This window comes from Cyprinus carpio, chromosome A4, assembly GCF_018340385.1.
Source record: "Cyprinus carpio isolate SPL01 chromosome A4, ASM1834038v1, whole genome shotgun sequence".
Lineage (NCBI taxonomy): Eukaryota > Metazoa > Chordata > Actinopteri > Cypriniformes > Cyprinidae > Cyprinus > Cyprinus carpio.
This window is the reverse complement of record NC_056575.1, coordinates 27,956,821-27,971,110: the sequence shown is the minus strand read 5'-3', so window position 1 is coordinate 27,971,110 and position 14,290 is coordinate 27,956,821. Positions and strand designations below refer to the sequence as shown.

Genomic DNA, 14,290 nt, shown 5'->3' with positions numbered 1-14,290 from the left:
AGGCAGGGATTTCCAACCCTGCTCCTGATAGCACACATACATCTGAGATGTCTATCTGAAGCCATATTTTTCCAGTGTCTGCTCATCTGCAATACGTCTCTGATAAGTCTCCTGTCAGATGTCACATAGATATTTAGAACATTTTTAGGATTTAGAATGCATATAAAACTTTTATATGATTTTCATCAGATGTTTTTACACATCTTGACTAACTAGGACTGGGCAATCAAAAAAAATTTTTTGTTTTTGTTTTTATAATAATAATAATAAAAAAAATTATTATTATTTTTATTATCCCTTGTCAAAAAATCCTAAAGGATTCCAATAGGAAAATTGTACAGGATTCTAATTGGAATTTCTATCATATTTTGGAACCATTCCTATAGGATTCCATTAGGAATTGTCTTATAGGATATTTGTCTTGTCCTATAAGATTTTTAAAGGATTCCTGTAAGATTCTGTTAGGAACCGTCTTACAGGATATTTCTTGTCCTATAAGATTCTTATCAGATTCCTAAAGGATTCCATAGGAACTGTTTTATTAGACAATACATAAATAATTAATTAAGTAATTTCTGCAGGGTTTTAATGGGATCCAATTCGGTCCCTATTCATGTCTATATGTGAATTTGTATTTATTTATTTTTATTTTAAATCTTAAAGAATCTTTAAAGATGTTTTAAGAACCCTAAAGGTGCACTTTTCCACTGTATATTTTACTAACCAACAGGATTTTTGGATTGTGTCTTACAGTTTACTTAAACTCACCTTGATGTAGACATTTTTTATTGTTCAATACATGTTGCACAACCTGCAGTCACATTATAAATTTTAGATGTGATTTGTGCACACAGCATTAGTGCACAAATTTCCAAGGCACTGATTAGATTAATGAAATAAAAGACAAATCAAAAAAATGCATGTTCTATTGTTTTATTTTCATTTGTATTTTATTTAATTTAGTCTTCTTTCATAACTTGAATTATATTGCATTTATTACCTTTTTTTGTACTCTGTTCAGATTATATTCATTACAGGCTTTCACAAACAAACAAACCACACAATAAATATAAAGCAGTAACTGGGAAATACAACATTCCTGAACAAACCAGTCTGATGTACATACAGTTACACACAATCACTGTGGTGCCGTTTTGCCAACTTGCACTCGTCTGTGCATTTCTGGGAGATGGCCTTCTTAATTACATTTGCTTCAACATTGAATTTATTTTTTGATGTAGCCTGTAAGAGAAAGAACAGAACGCAAGTTTAGAAAACATTACAATTACAAAGGAATGGTATTGGCCATCTATGTTCACAACAGAACTCCTCAAGACTGAGCCTAAAAACTAGTTTTCTTGTTTTCTATTACATTTGATCTATATACAATATTTAATAATTTATGTATTAAATCTTATACATTAGAATTCCTGTTCATGCTATAGTTAGTCATGGATTTAGCCACTATTGTATTGAGGTGATTAGTTTGCAATGCATCCCTGGTTGCTAGCCAGAAGCAAAAAAAGAGAACATGCAGCGGTTAAAAAAAATCCTGAGCCTGAACTTTTTTTTTTCCGGGGGCGGGGCGGGGCAACTTTAAGATTTGAAAGGATACTGTGGCAAAGTTATTGCTTTCTTTATCAAACTTCCTTTTTCATGAATATATGGTTGACCTGAAGAATGAAAGCTGTATCATACACTTGGAAAATTATGAACTATATCACGCTTATCAACACTAGGGGTGTGACAATGCACAACTCACGAGACGAGACAAAATACAGATACTTGGTCCTAAAAACAAGAAAATATTTTAATACTGTTTTTAAGAAATTTTAAATGACAAAATATTTGTCTTTTAATTACAAAAAGTAAAACAATGCAGTTGTATTTTGAAATATTTTAACTAATCTAGGGCTGTAACTAATGATTATTTTGTTAATCAAGTAATCTACTGATTATTTTGACAATTGAGTAATCTGATATTTTAGTAACAAAAAACAGACCTAAGTGTAATCCAGGCTTTAATATGACTATTTATATATAAACTAACGATTAGGCAATAATAATTTACTCAAATAAAATATAAAAACCAAGAAATTACATGATTGTATTAAACAACACTGTTAAAATACATAATGTTATAATGCCTATATGATATGAACATAACCAACTTAAGTACATTATGTATTAAAACAAATACCTGCAGAGGGCGCCAATGGCCTGGTGACGTTTCACTTTACAGCATGATTAAACGATGTTTATATCCATTTAATTTTAATCTTTGGCCACATGCAGAAACTTTTATTTTGAAATTGCGTATACAATACATGGCATATTTAGACATAGATTGATGCAATAGTATTACAAATTCCTGAATATCTTAAAATATGGTAATCCTGCCAAAACTTAATTTTCAGAAAATCATTACTTACTAATGATGTCAGAAACTTTTTCAGAATCAAGTTGAGGCTTGGCTGCTTTGTTTTTGAATGCATTGGAACATCTTCCACTGTAGCAGTGTGTTGCGAGAATGCCTCTTCCAAACACTGCCATCAAGAGGTCTTTTGTGGCTTTTTTTTGATCAGTCCATTTTACGTGGGCAAACTGTTCAGCAGAGATTGATGTGTTGGAGCCAATTCTTACCTGAAAACATTGAAACAAAAACAGAATTCTAAGGTGAACTCAGTAATATTTTATTTATGATGACACAGGCACGTGATCAGCTAAAGACAAAAAAAGAAGAAAAAACAGCCCCCCCCCCCCAACACACACAAAAAAAACCTCTCACAATTATCATAACTTTTTTTTATTAAGTAACTTACTATTGCAAAAATATTGCAAAATATATACATACATAATACAACATACGCTACCGTTCAGATTAGGATCTGTACGATTTTTGTTTGTTTTTTTAAAGTGCCCCTATTATGGTAATTAAGGTTCCTAATTTGGTTTTGGAGGTCTCTTACAACAGGTTCACATGCATCCAAGGTCAAAAAACAATTTCATTTTCTCATAATATACATTGCATATCACATTGTTTCATATTTCTCAAACGACTCGATGGACGAATCAGTTTACATCTTTAAATCCCTCTTTTCCGAGAGCCTGCCCTGCTCTGATTGGCCAGATTGCCCAGTCTGTTGTGATTGGTCTACTGCTTACACCGCAAGTCGGAAACAAACGACCATTACCATATCTGATGCAGCTCCGTGTACTTCCTAAAGCTCAGCGATTGTACACACTGTAAAGACAGTAACTTGTATGTGGAGAGAATCTTCCTCCTACTAAGTTCTCTCTGAAACACACTGCTATAAAAATGGACTCTTCTCTAATTAATTCATAGAAAACCCTTTCTTTGAATGAACAAACATATATTTCAGGTCATTGTGTATGTTGTTACTGTTCTTGTATATGACATATTATCTTAAAAGGATAACAATCTGTCTATTTGCTTACTTGCAGATTTTTTTCAGTGTATATTAATTTGAACCTTAATTGTTATTTTTAATTTGAATTATTAGAATTTTTCATTTTCTTAAAACTTAAAATCAGCAAGCTTTTATTTTGGCGGGATGCCAGCAAGTAAGTTTATGCGCATCCGGGTTTAACGCTGCCAATTGTAGAGCGTCAGTGAATGAAATGTCACAGTTTTCATTGCTTTGAAAATTTTAATGGGTACCCTAGATTTACATTTAGTCATTTAGCTAATAAAGACTTATGCTTTCAGTTTAAATAGAAATCTTATACAGTACAGTTTGTCGATCTAAAATGGTAATTCAAACCACAACTCACAACTTTGTAGCGTTCCAGGCAAATCACAGAAAAATGCCAGAGTACAAGAAATAGATAGATGTAAACAAACCAGCATGGCAGACTGTAAGGGGCTTATGCTCATTTACAATCATTTCTATAGCCAAAGGTGGTTACTCCTTGCTTATTTGATTCATTTATACAGTGAACACATGTAGTGTAGATACCTTTTTGCAGTTACCATTACTTCTAGACTCCTTTACATAAAGAGTCTGAAGAGAGGAACTCGGGGCTGGTATGACTGCAGAAGACTCTGAACTGCAGGGGATCAAATCTGAAGTGGGTCCAGGAGGAGTTCCCAATGTGTTTGGGATTGGCGCAGTCATTAATGGAGTACATCCTACAACAAAATAACTTTTTATAGCATTTGATTTGAAGCAATCATTTACCCAGATTAAAAACTTTGCACAGGTTACCATTTTTTAAAAGTGTCAGAGTTTCCAAAAGAACACTCTTGATTTCTCTCAGTTCTGCAAGTATTTGAACATTAAATTCACTGTCACGGTTTCTAGATGTTACTGCCTCCCTGTTTGATTCCTAGAAAGGTAAAACAGTTGTTAGCACAGTTTGTATGTAGTTATTAAAGGTGTAATTCACCGAAAAATGAAAATCTGCTGAAAATGTACTCACCCTCAGGCCATCAAAGATTGATAGAGTTTTAAACAGATTTGGAGAAATTTAGCATTACTTCACTTAGATTCTTATATAATTCTTACAAACATACATACAGCTTTTCACTTTACAAGACATCGGTGAGAATTGGTGAGCAAGTCATGTAATGCTAAATTTCTCCCAAACAATCTCATCTACATCTTGGATGGCCTGAGAGTGAGTAAATTTTCAGGAAATGTTCATTTTTAGGTGAACTATTCTATTAAAATAAATGAAAAGTTAATCCTTGCTTTTACTAATTATAAAACAATTAAAGACATAATTCAAGCAGAATTCCAGACAAAAGAAGAAATTTCAAAAAAAGTTCATGCAGCTCTTTCGCATACAGTAACAATTAGAGGGTGTAACAATACACACACACACAAAAAAAGATGGTTCGGTTCATACCTCGATTTTGAAGTCACGGTTCGGTAGAGCAGGAGAAGAAAACTAAACAAAATTGCTTCTTCTTTTTTTTAAACAGTAGTTTACTGAACAAACTGTGTCTCTGTCTTTAAATTAATTCATATGTAGATCCAATGGGCCAGGGCTAGGCTAGGCAAGTTCGGTACGCTATGAGGGTATCGCGGTTCATACTGTTGGTGGTGTATCATGGTTTTTTAGTTCGGTTTGAATATTGTTACACCCCTAATAGCAATATACAGTTTACCAGAGGCCTAATGCTCAAGTTAATTTTACATTTTTACAATTTGAAGCAAGAGATAAAGACTTTACAGCATCACTATGTGTCACTTTGTAGAAATAATCTTACTTTTTCTTGATTATACTGCTGCAGAAAAGATCTGGCTCGTATCCTGTTTATGGTCTTTGCAGCAACCTGTTTGTTGACAGACTGTAGAGAATTATAAAATTACAAATATAATCTTCAAATTATCTGCAAGTGGCAATCATCTGGGTATTAACACCAATAGCTTATGTACTGTATAGGGATGCAAAAAAAAGCATTAAAAATGGATTAATAGTTTATTAGTAATTTTGTATCCTTTTGCTTTGAATTCTTAATGCAAAAATGCATTCATACGTATGCCAAAATGCATACAAAAAAACATTATTGAGCAAATAAACGTAATAATTGATCAAACGAAGATCCTTATTTCTAATGAAATGTCTTCAAGTAATTTCAGGTTTTGGAGGTTGCTTGATTTTTATACTTTTTATATTCCATTGCATCTTAATACTTTTTATAGTGCGTATTTATACTCAAGCTCAATTTACAAAGGTTCCATTATTATTATTATTATTATTATTATTATTAATTATTACCTGGCTATACTTTTGAATCTGGTCAGAAACTAAAATTGGTTTATTTTTTTTCAGTCACAGTCTAGCGAATCCTCTAATTACAACCAACATTGTGAACATGAAAAATGAGATATTGAGCTCAATTAATGCTTCCTTCAAATGCTCTTGGAATTATTGTAAATACTATATCTCCCACACTAAAGCGACTCCTGCTGGCAGAAAGTGAATTTGCATATATATTGTGCATATATATTTTGTGCTGCCACAAATAGAGTGTAAGGCTGTGGGAAACACTGCATTAATATTGTGTTAAATTGTTATTTTGACACAATATTGTCTGAAATTACCACCACATACACAAAAATCCTAAGTTAACTCATATTCCTCACTGCTGGAGCTCTCCGACAGTATTCGGAGGTATTTTTTGTGCTGCCCTCTCCCTAATTGTTCTCCATTTCCTTCAGGCTCAGTCCTGTTGATGACCGTATTTAGCTGCTTCAGCATTGCAGATCTAGTTCCTAAATTATAAATAGTAATAATTATCAAAGTTTGCATCAATTGTATCACAGAACTGACATATTACAAACATATTACAAATACATAACGTTACTTACCAATGTTTAAAATTTTTGCAGGGCTTGACTCATCTTCGTATGAAACGTCACATATACAACCAATTTCACAGCGGCCATGTATCATTTTATTGGTTGGAAGCACATCCCATTTTGGGGGATCTTCGATCCATTGTATCAGCATGAACCTCATTTTCTAAATAGGATTTAAAAAAAAAATCTTAAATTCTTCAGCATCAGTATTCTGACACTGTAGCAGTACTCTTAAAAGGAAATCTTCCTACCTTTTTAACCCCTAATAGGAACAGGTCTACCTGTTAGGGATAAAAAAAAAAAATGAACAAATATGTCCTTTTAAGGGTACTGTTCCAGGGACAAGTTGTTGTACCTCAAAAGGTTCGATTTTGGCCCCCTTTTTCTGCATATAGCCTATACATCCATGGAAAAAAAATAAATGTTCTCTCTTTCACTGTACCTTCACTTCCCTTATCCTTTTCTTCATTTTCCCTAATATCTCTGCCCCTCTCCCATCAATCCTGCATTAATTTGATCCAAAGTAATATTGAGAAATATTTTTACTATTTTAAACAACTGTTTTCGATTGGGATATATTTTAAAATGTAATTTATTTCTGTTATCAAAAGCTGAATTTCCAGCATCAGTAAATGCAAATGATCCTTCAGAAATCATTCTAATATGCTCATTTGCTGTCCAAGAAACATATTTGTTGTTGTTATTATGTTATTATTGTTATCAATATTTAAAACATTTTTTTGTGTGTGTGTGTGTGTGTGTGGGGGGGGGGGGGGGTCATAGAAATTATTACTTTTATTTAGCAAGGATGCTTTAAATTGATCCAAAGTTATGATAAAGACATTTATAATGTTACAAAATATTTCTATTTCAGATAAATGTTGTTCTTCTGAACTTTCTATTCAACAAAGTAACCCTGTTTAAACGTAACAAAAATAATAAATGTTTTTTGAGCAGCAAATCAGCATGAAGGATCATTTGAGATTTAAGACTGGAGTAATGATGCTGAAAATTCAGCTTTGATATCACAGGAATAAATAAAATTTTAAAATACTATCAATATATGCTGCTGTCTGCTCTAGCTCCCCCTCCCTGTACAATACGTCCATGTGAACATCTGTCTTTGATATTTTTTTATGTAACTTTACAATCGATATTGTTGTCCTTTAGCATAGTATTCTGAATGAGAATATTAATGAGGTGCTACTGAAAGCCTAACAGATACTAGCAGTTTAATACTCAACTAAGTTAATAAAGACAAAACTTTCTAGCGTATTTACAGATGAACTTGACTGCACTTGAGGCCCTGAAGAGGTCAATGATGTAGCTATAATTCACTGCTTCTTCTGACCGATTCATCTCTTTGATCGAGTACCGTGCAGCAGTTCTTTTCGGAACCGTTAGACAGAAGCGCGGAACACACGTGAAACTAACCGATTAATGATATTATTATTAATCTATTATCGAAAAAAAAACGGCCTTGGTGCTTGTGCGTCTGAACTTTATGACAGCCTGTTGCTTGCTTTATCTCGGCAGAGATATGCTGACGAGCAAAGAACACAAGTTGTTTTCCTCTCATTTATATTCAAGCGAAGCCCCGTGAACTGAGGTTTACAGTAGATTTAGAACAGTTCAGGGGCTTTTCCCTCCGAAACGATGTTTAAAACTGTTACTAAGCAACCAGCATTAGGAAGTTAGGCCTTAACCGACAGCCACTGACGATCGTCTATTTCGATATTAATTGCAAAAATAACATTTAAGAAATGACTATATAGTTCCTACTTATGGTCTAAGTAGCAGACGAAGGTAAACCGTTAAACAATATCATAATACAGTAGGTGGACATCCAAAACGTCGTTTCTACCGCCGCTCGTACCGCCGCCGCGGCGTCTGCAAAGTGCATTTGCAGCTTTTGACCGCTGAGTGGCGCTTTAATCACAAGTTATCAAACAAGCGCATCAAAGCACATTTTCGCAAATAGACGTCAGCTTTGCCTCACCGAAGTGTTATATTTGACTGCAGTCGGGGAAAATGAAAGAAAAAATATTTAATATTCACAGATGAAAGTTTACTCCTTATGAAGATATGTGCGTTTCTTAGAACGAATTCAAGCAGGATAAATGTCAAGCCTATGAGCCTGTGCTTATATTTTCTCTAAGATACACAGTATTACACCATATTTTAGATTAGACACATTTAAATAGTGTGCAGTATTATTTATATAATATGAATTATGTGTTATATTATTAAAAAGAAAATGTGGTTTACTTTGCATCGGAGCGTTAAAAGTGATAGCCTATTTAGGCCTAATTAAAACAAGAAACTAATAAATTAAACCTGCACGATTTAACTAAATCATTGCAACTCTAAAGAATGGATGGATTAATACAACGTCCTCACTTATCAACAAAGTGCACACGATGTAAAAAAAAAAGAACTTCATTAATTGACAACTTCAGTGATTTTAAATGGAGTCTTCTTTGCTTGCTTTCATATAATTTAAGTAAAGTAAAAATAAATAAATAAAATAAATAAATAAATTGCAGCCACATTTAAATGCATAATATAAAATGTATATAATTCTGTAAAATATCAGTGCAAGATTTGCTCTGCAGCTGAGTGCACGTGCAGCATTTATTCTTATTTGTCTACATATTTAATCTTCATTACAAATCTTGTTTGGTTTTATTTTGGATAATTGCATGTAAAAAAATTATTTACTTTGTAATGCTTATGCAAAATGTAAATTATTATTCATATTCAAGTGTTTGTGCAAAAATTATTAATGCGCATGCAGGACAGGGAGGCGCCCTCTCGATCACGTAATTGTTTTCCTAATAATGAATTAACTTAAAATTGTGGCGTCTCACATACATGAGAAATATATCTACAGAAAGCTTGAAATGTCTTTTAAATGAATCAATTCAAAACGAAAGCATTATGTAATCTGTGAAGGTTGTATTTCTCTCTAAAGGCGCGTCCATGTGGAGAGAGTCAGCACTGTGAATTTCATCTTGCAGCCGACAAGAAAACATTTGCTTATTAATAAATAATTAAAATGTCTCCTTTTTCACAATTATTAGGCTACTTCTGCCTGTGCTTTGTGACAAACTTAATGCATGTTCTTGAGCATGGAATATATTAAGGCTGGATTATAGTTGTAAATTTAATATAAACTTGCGATTAGTTGAATAATGACAAATGAACCGACTAGTAACTAGAAAAAAATCTTACGTGGGAAGCAGATCTATTAAATACCCTCTAGACATCTTGTGTAAAGTTTTTTAAAAGAATTTTATACGCGTTTGCAATAAATTTCTTCCTTCAGAACGGTCTGTAATGGAGAGATGCTTTAACACTGATTTTTCCTCTGAAACACAAAAACGAAAATTGAAATAAAATAAATATTTTATGTTTTGAGAATGATTGGGCTCGACCCTCCCCCGAGCGTTTGAGACACACTGCCGAGCAGAGTATGAGCGGAGCGGAGTGATTCTGACTGAAGAGGAGCGGATTTTTTAAAAGTCGGAGCGTCGTGGTTTTCACTCGCTCCAGCACCGCTCCATCCTGAATACAATTCATGCCAACAGTCCGTAATATAACTGCATATTTAGCAATAATTCACATGATAAACATATTAAACTATATCTTGATTAATCTCTCCGATCAGAAGACTCATAATGACGGCAATAGTCGAGGCGGATGTTACAGGCTAGTTCTCAAGGAATTTGTCTTCCTTTTACTGATATTTTCGGGTTAAAGCATGATTTAAACAGATACCGCACATTCACACGTAATCCGCTGTCGCAATAATGCATTCAAACAAATGTAATCCTACAGTACTTCATCTGTATCTGATTTGAATGAGCAGAAATCTGTAACAAATGCATCGATCTGTAGATAAAATAAATGACGAAAATGTAAACTGTTATTTTCATCACAAACAAAATTTGCGCAGCAGAAAGCAGCAATTTTTTTTATTTTATTTTTTATAAGCTAATGAAAATAAACATTTCAACATTTAGACACGGAGTGAAGGCGAGCAGGTTTTGGTTCAAGACGCGGCGTTCTGATACCAGAAAACACTGCTCGCCTCCTCAGTGGCTAAAGTTGAATGTTATGTTCATTAATTAGCTTTATAAAAAGAAAATAAAATAAATAAAAATAAAAGTACAGGAGAGTTCAAAGGGGAGTAGGATATTGTTGTGCAAATTTGTTCCTACAAAACGCCAAACGAATGAAATTTGCAGCATTAAAAGGTATAATTGCGCCTTTCTGCTGCGCAACTGTTGTGGTGGAAAATAACAGTTGACATTTTGTCAGTTAGTGTATACAGATCGATGCATTTGTTACAGATTTCGCCATTCAAAATGCAGATAAAGTGAAGTACTGTAAGATACATTTGTTTGAAGCTTATTGCGACTAGTGATACGTTGGACGTGCGGTATCTGTGTAAATCAGCGTTAAACCGAAAATCATCGTAAAAGGAAGGGACAAAATTCCTTGAGAAGCGCCTGTAACATCCCGCTCCGATATTGCCTAGTATAGTCTCTGACTCGGGAGAGATATACAAGGGGGGGGGAAATTTTTTATAGCTCAATATGTTTTCCATTTGAATTCTTGCCAAATCTGCCAGTATATTACGGGCCTGCTTGGCTCGAATGTATCGATGGAGCGGTGCTGGAGCGAGGTGGAAAACCCGACGTCTGACTTTAAAAATCCGCCCTCTTCAGTCAGAATCACTCCGCTCCGCTCATATCGCTCGCCGTGTGTCTCAAACGCTCGGGGGAGGGTCGAAGGCCCAAATCATTCTCAAAAAATAAAATATTTATGTATTCATTTTCGTTTGTGTAGAGGAACATCAGGTTCAAGCACAGTCTCTCCATTACAGACCGTTCTGAGGAGAATTTAATGCAAAAGGGTTACAATTCTAAAAACTTTAACAGAGAGTCTAGAGGGTATTAATAGATCAGCTTCACACGTAAGATTGTTTCTAAGTTACTAGCGTTCATTTTGTCAGTATTTCAAATAAAGCAAGTTTATATTAAATTTACAACTATAAGACAGCCTAATATATTCCATGCTCCCAAGAACATGCATTAAGTTTGTCACAAAGCCAGGCAGAAGTAGCTATAATGTGAAAAAAAGGAGGACATTTTAATCTTTTATAATAAGCAAATATTTTACTTGCCGGCTGCAAGATGAAAGTCACAGTGCGGACTCTCTCCACATGGACGCGGCTTTAGAGAGGAAAATACAAAAAAACCTTCACAGATTACATAATGCTATTTCGTTTTGAATGATTCATTGAAAAGACATTCATAGCTGTCTGTAGATATATTTATAGGGAGGTGAGACGCCACATTTTTCAAGTATTTCATTTTATTAGGAAATAAAAAATTAGAGTGATCGAGACGGGCGCATCCCTGTCCTGCGATGCGCATTAATAAGGTTTTGCACAAACACCTTGAATATGAAAATATTTACATTTCATAAGCGATTACAAAGTAAATAATTTTTTACATGCAATTATCCAAAATAAAACCAAACAAGATTTGGTAATGAAGATAAAATTGTAGGGGGACAAAAGAAAAATGCTGCACGGCACTCAAGCTGCAGAGCAAATCTTTGCATGATATTTACAATTAATACATTTAATTGCAATTAACTGTGGCCTGCAATTATTATTCTTTTAATAATATTATTTAAGTACTTAAATATATGAAAGAAAGCAAAGGAAAGATCCATTAAAATCACGAAGTTGTCATTTAATGAAGTTTTTTTTTTTTTTCTTTCCTTTTTTTTTAAACGGTGTGCAATTTGTTGATAAGTAGGACGTGTATAATCCACTTCCTTTAGAGTGCAATGATTTGTTAAATCGTTTTGGGGCAGGTTAATGTATTAGTCTTTTTTAATTAGGCTAAACTAGGCTACTGTTTAACGCTTCCGAGCAAAGTAAAACACATTTCTTTAATAATATAACAAATAATGAATTTATATAAATAATACTCACACTATTTCAAATGTTTTTCCTTTTTTTTTTTCGTCTAACTAAATAAGTATGGTAATACGTGTATTTAGAGAAATATAAGCACAGGCCAAGCCTTGAATTTATCCTGCTTGAATTCGTTCTAAGAACGTCAATATCGTCAAAGAGGTAAATTGCATCGGTGAATATTAAATATTTTTTCTTTCATTCCCGACTGCAGTCCAAGAAAACACTGCGGTTGAGGCAACAGCTGAACGTCTATTTGCTGAAAAATGGCTTTGATGCGGCGGTGTTGGTAACTTGTTATCTAAAGCACACTCAGCGTCAAAAGGCAAAATGCACTGTGCAGACGTCAGCGGCCGCGTACGACGGCGGTAAGAACAACGACGTTTTGGAGTAACACTACTGATCATGATAGTTTAACGGTTTACCTTGTCGTACTTGACCATTAGAGGAACATATATCATTTCTAAATGTATTTTTGCAATTACTATCGAATTAGGACGCTCGTCAGTGGCTGTCTGGTTAAGGCCTAATCCTCAGGATGGTGGTTCGTAACAGTTTAAACATCGTTCGGAGAGGGAAAGCCCTGAAAGTTCTAAATCACTGTAAAACTCCGTTCACGGGGCGCGCTGAATATAAATGAGAAGAAAACAAACTTGTGTTCTTGCTGTCGCCTATCTCTGCCGAGATAAAGCAAGACAAAGGCTTCAATCAAGGTCAGATGACACACGAGCCCAAGGACCGTTTTTATTTTTTTCGATAATAGATTAAAAGAATATCATTAATCGGTAGTTTCACGTGGTGCCGGCGCTTCTGTCACCCGGTCCGGAAAGAATGCTGCACGACATACAAAATCGACCACAAAGCGACCAACCGAAACGCGATCCAGCAAGAACGCACGTTGAAATATAGCACCTCATTGACAGCTCAGGGCCTCAAGGCAGTCAATTTATCTGTAAATACGCTAGAAAAGTTTGTCTGATAACGTAGTTGAGTTAAACTGTGTTATCTGTATGGCGATCGTTAGCACCTCCATAAATCATCCAGAATACTATGCGTAAAGGAAAACAATTATCGATTGTTAAAGTTACATAAAAAAAATATCACCGACAGATGGTCACATGGAACGTTTGTACAGGAGGGGAGCTAGAGCAGACAGCAGCATATATGATAGTATTTAAAATTTTTATTGATTCCTTGTATCAAAGCTGAATTTTCCGATCATACTCAGTCTTAAATACTCAAATGATCCTTATCATGCTGAGTTCGTGTCCAAAAATACAATATTCTTTTTGGTAAGTTAAAAAACCGGGTTACGTATTTGTTGAAATACAAGTTCAGAAGAACAGCATTATCTGGAAAGAAATATACTTTTGTAAGCATTATAACGGCCTTATCATAACTTTGGATCAATTAAAAGCATCTGCTAAAAAAAGTAATAATTTCTATACCCCCCCCCCCACAACCACACCCCACACAACAAAAAATGTTTTAAATAGTGATACAATAAAACAAATAACAACAAAAAATATGTTTTCTTGGACAGAAATGGAGCAATCGTAGCATGATTTTGAAGGATCATTTGCATTACTGATGCTGGAAATTCAGCTTTGATAACAGAAATAATTCCATTTAAAATATACCACCAATCGAAACAGTGTTTTAAAATGAGTAAAAAATATTCTTCAATTTACTTTGGATCAAATTAAGAGGATTGATGGGGGAGGGGCACGAGAGAGTATGGAAATGAAGAAAAGGGATAAGGGACGTGAGGTACAGTGAAGAGAGAACATTTATTTTGTTTCCATGGATGTATAGGCTTAGCAGAAAAAGGGGGCCCAAAACGAACCTTTGAGTACACAACGTCCTGGAACATTACCCTTAAAGGACATATTTGTTCATTTTTGGTTTGATCCCTAAACATTGACCTTTCCCATTAGGGGTAAAAGGTAGGAAGATTTCCGTT

General features: G+C 34.2%; 1 long non-coding RNA gene across 1 annotated transcript; it reads right to left on the bottom strand.

Moving 5' to 3' along the window:
* Positions 1-769: 769 nt before the first annotated feature.
* On the bottom strand, positions 770-5,335 carry LOC109080494. Its single transcript, XR_006158051.1, has 5 exons — positions 5,237-5,335; positions 4,230-4,350; positions 3,981-4,153; positions 2,433-2,643; positions 770-1,242 (listed from the first exon to the last, which is right to left on the bottom strand). It is a non-coding gene; the product is annotated as an uncharacterized LOC109080494 (long non-coding RNA).
* Positions 5,336-14,290: the final 8,955 nt, after the last annotated feature.